This window comes from Macaca nemestrina, chromosome Y, assembly GCF_043159975.1.
Source record: "Macaca nemestrina isolate mMacNem1 chromosome Y, mMacNem.hap1, whole genome shotgun sequence".
NCBI lineage: Eukaryota > Metazoa > Chordata > Mammalia > Primates > Cercopithecidae > Macaca > Macaca nemestrina.
The window spans coordinates 10,967,665-10,972,216 of record NC_092146.1 but is presented as its reverse complement, the minus strand read 5'-3'; the positions used below and the strand labels follow the sequence as shown (position 1 = coordinate 10,972,216).

The 4,552-nt window shown below is 55.0% G+C and overlaps 1 pseudogene; it reads right to left on the bottom strand.

Moving 5' to 3' along the window:
* Nucleotides 1–461: 461 nt before the first annotated feature.
* On the bottom strand, nt 462–3,237 carry LOC139360971 (testis-specific Y-encoded protein 2-like; annotated as a pseudogene).
* Between the last annotated feature and the right edge of the window lie 1,315 nt (nt 3,238–4,552).

The following is a 4,552-nucleotide window of genomic DNA, read 5'->3' as shown; positions in this document are numbered from 1 at the left end:
AAGCTGTGAATTCGACACGAAAGATAACGTTAACATTTCCATTATCCTGTGCTATCTTAATGTGTCTGATGATACCCAAAATGAAGGATTTTGCAGGTACCTTACCCCAGCAAACTGGGCCCTGGATAGCTCAGTGTCCATCACCCAATGTCATTGAACTATCTCTGCTTCCATAGGATGAAGTAAGCTGTCAACTTAACTGTCTTCTGTTTCTTGTACCTCCCCAACTCTGTCCTATAGAAAGAATCCCAAAACATTTCACACCAATTCACTCTACAAATTCAGAGGCCCAGCTCCCACACAGACTGGTCATTTTCATGAAGAGAATCAAACATATAGATTGATCAATTCATTATGACAGCGGAATCCAGGGGATCAACCGACACACACACACACAGACACACAAACACACAGACACACACACACACACACACACACACACACAGAGCCACACATCCTTAATACTGTTTATTTTTTATTCCATACAATTCAATTCCCCCACCCCGCTTCCTGTCTTCATTTGCTGTGACTGGATCTGCTTGTCCTTCAGTTCCTGTGCACAAGACCATGCTCAGTACTGACATCCTGCATACTGTAGTAAGTTTTCAGGAGTTCTGCCGTGTTAGGTGAACACAGCACCTGTGTCCGATGCTCCATCATATTCAACCCAACATCTGCGCGTTCCCTAGAGAAACACAAACACATGTCAAAATGCATCTCCTCTGAGCCACCATTTAAAATGTTTTAATTTTACGGCCTGCTGAGAAAAGACTACCCCTTCCCCTTTTGTGATCTCTTCAACTTCCTCCTACCGTGCATGTGTTACAAACTATTCTCTGCAATACCTGCCCCATTTCCAGTATTCTCTGTGACAGGAGTCAGCTAACAAGACGCGTTGTACACTAAAAGCACACGGAAATCCGATGGGGTAATAGCTTAAGGAAATCCATCGATCTAAACAGTCCTTTGTGGTCTGTGGCAAGGAGGACAACCAGGCACATTCCGGGAGCCCAAGCTTTAGGGGTTGGTAAGATGACTCCCCGTCGGGTTGTCGGCCACGGAACCAAGTGCCACAGATTGAAGGTAAGAACTCGGCTTTACTTCTCAGTGAGTGTGGACACGCACTATGCTTCCCCGGGCTTAAGACTCCACAGTTATAACCTGCTTTGCAGTGCAGTGTCTCATGTGCCTTTTTCAGCCCAATGCCATGAATGTCCTGGATTCTGTCATGCTGTGTCTTCCTCTCAAGGAATTTCGGCATGGATAAGACGGACCCCCAGGTTCTACATTTCTGAAATGAGCCTCCAGGCTCCCTGAATAGAGAGGTGTGTCAACACCCTTATCCTGGGTATCAGACAGCTCCAGTTCCCACTGTACGGCTCACCTGAAATCTCTGTTTCCTCTTCAGGTGGCTTCATCCTCCTGTAGTATTGCAGGGGATCGCGCCACAGGTCCTTACATAGGATCTGTCAGGGGAATCAACCGGAAAAGGCCTCATGAGAGCTCAGACTGGTGACCCAAGCAGCTGGGAACACACCGGGGTCATTCCTCATGTTTCCCAGCAAGGACCCACCTCAGCAATCCTATTGGATCCTGCGAAGTTGTGGTCAGAAAACCAGTTGAAGAAGTTAAGACCGCTGTTGTTGTGTCTGCGGCGATAGGCCTCAACTTCATAATCCTGACACCACTGAATTGGAGTGGAATGAGAAGCCCTGTATTCTACAGACAGAGGATGTTTTGGTAAGGGGGCTGGAACACGTTGGCACTGATCCACCCACCTTCCTCCTTCCACTACCCATCCTGGGAGCCACCTGTCACCTGTGACGTTCACGAGATATTCCTTGGTAATCACTTTATTCTGGAAGTAGGGGTTACTCCGAAAGAACAACATGATCTGGCAGAGATGAACGGGATGCTTCGCTTCTTTCACCTGTCCGGACAAGGTGGAGAAAGCTTAAACACCTTTTTGGCTGAGGTGCCCACTGTTGCTTGCAGGAATAAATTATCTCCCTCAGCCTCCCCCACTCAACCCTCCAGCCTTAGTCTTCCCGGCCTCACCTCCAAGTTGATCATGTAGCTCAGCATGTCTTCATCTTGGTCAGTGATCAGGGCCGACATCTGAGGGTGGTTTGCAATCTGATTGAGGTCAAAGAGCCTCGAGATGCAACGGAAAGAAAAGCTAGAAGCAACGGGGAAGGCCTAAGAGCACCCAGAGGGGCGGCTAGGGGATTTTTTCAGATCTGCATCCATGAATGACCTCCCTTTCTCCTCTCCCTCCCCCTGAATTCAGACCTCTCGGGTTTCACCGAGGGTGTATCATTGTGAGGCTGACCGCACTGACACGGGGAGGGGCGACATGCAGAGAACTGCCGGTGTCTGAGGCCTGGCAGAATCTGCTCATACCCGAAGAAGCCCAGTCCCAGATCGGACTGGCAAGGCGGAGCAGTCACAGTCCCTTAAAACGATAGCTTGATTCACAGCAACACGTGTTCTGCTGAGAACTCGCTTCTGCTCTTCAGAAAGATGCCCCAAACGTCTGCTGCTTGGCACCATGAAGCGTTTCTCTCACGCACGCAGGAAAATAGTACCCGTGTCTGCTCTGGCTTTCTTCAGCCACATTTGTCTGTGGAAACTCACCCGTGTTCCCCAAATGGTCACATCGACGCCGAGCCGCCCGTAAGTTCCTTACACTTCCCAAGAGCACCGCTCAACTGGAAAAGCAGAAGAAACACTGCAAAGGATACAACATTGGCCCAGAAGCCAGGCATGCTCTGGATGATGGCGCCTCTGCGGTCCAGGTGGGGCTTGCGCCTCCGCTCCATCTTTTCCCTCTGCTGAGAAAAGGCCTTCCTGGCTCGGGCATTAACCGGCTCCAGCTCCACCTGAACGGCCAGCAGCTCCTCCAGTGCAGACTCTGGGCTCATGGGCCCAGGGCCAGGCTGTGCCCGCTGGACCTGCTCCTGCCGCTTCTCGTCGGCTTCCTGGTGGGCCACCACCTCCACCTCCGCCATTATGTCATCCGCTCCCAGCACCGCCTCCTCCCCCAAAGCTCCCTGCTGGCTCTGCGCCCCGGCCTCCCCCTCCTGTAGAGACTCCATCCTGAAGACGGTGCCCCCCTTCGGACTCCCACTGACCACCGCCTGTGCTGCCGGACCCTCACCGCAGGAACCCTGCCGCTGCCCTTCACCGCAGCCGGTGGGACGGCGGGCCCTCAGGGCGCATGCGCCGGGCTAGCAGGCGCCCCCTAAGGGACTGCAGGCAAAGGGCGCAGGGAGCCGCGGGAAGACATGGAGACCGAAGGGCCCCAGGAGCCCCTCCAAGACCGCGGTTCTCCCCTGGCGGCCAGTCAGTGCGAGGGCGGTGGGCGTCTCCCCGGGCAGCAGCAACCTAGGCTGGCCTGCAGTCCCAACCTCCCGAGCTATGCCTCCTCTGAGAAGCCCTCGGGGCTTGCGCCAGGTAGCGCTGCATCCAGGCACACGCGGGCTGCGTGGCCTTTGGAATCTTGGGCATGGAAGCCCTGTGCCCTCACTGACATCCTGAGTGTGGCAAGCCATTGACCCACACGGCACGTATGAAACATCTCACTTCACTGGGCAGGCCAGGTAGATGGAATGGAATACTGCAGATCCAGAGGAGAAGTCTCTCTGGCTGCTGGGGCGAGGGCAGCCGAGGCGGCCTGGGGAAAGTGGGTCTGGGCGGGCGCGTGGGAGGAAAGTCTCTTGGTTAGGCTGAGGTGGAATTCGTCTGCTCCAGAGGCCAGAAGGCCGGCACGCCCTCTGGCAGGTCTATGACAATACAGACTCCGCGTAGCAGGCTTCCTCCCGGAGGGTGCTGTACGGAAAGGAAAGGAGCATTCCAAAGGGGCTCCCGTCCTATGCCCTAGACGTACCGGAGGCCAGCCTCCAGGGCTGGCCATGGACAGCCAGCGTGCACACCGCTGTGCGCTGCCTTGCCGACCCAGAGGCTCCCATAGCGCTGAAGCGCCTGTCTCCCCGCTGCTGGCGCTGGACCCAAAGGGGTGTAGGCCCTGAGCATACATAACCTCCTTTGCACCCAAGCCATTCCCATAGGGAGCGCCAGGCACGACCCTGCAGCCCCTTCTACCTACAGGGCTTCCCTCAGGTGGACAGGCCCACCCGTCAGGAAGCCCAGGACGAGAGGACACCACACACCTGGACGTCAGCAGAGCGTGTCCAACATCCAGCACACAAGGGCCTCCTGCGGCTCCTGAACCCTGAGGAAGCAGCCGCCTTACATCACCCCGCCCCCCGCCCTCGGCCGCAACCACTTCCTCTGTCTCCTTTCCCTAGTTAGTGCAGGTTTCTTGGCCTGGCTCTCCCCACCCCAAAAACCACCACAGTTGTGAGGTTGCCTCCTCGACAGACAGCGACAGAGAAGCAACAAGCGAGGGCGACAGGCCAGATGCTCCAGATTCTCTGTGCTCTTGAAAATTGCAGGGTGTCACGAGACTTGCTCAACGAGTCGTCTGGAGGCTCCTTGACCAGAGGTAAATTGTTTGGCACACTCAGTTGTTGTCCTGGGTCAGAAACCA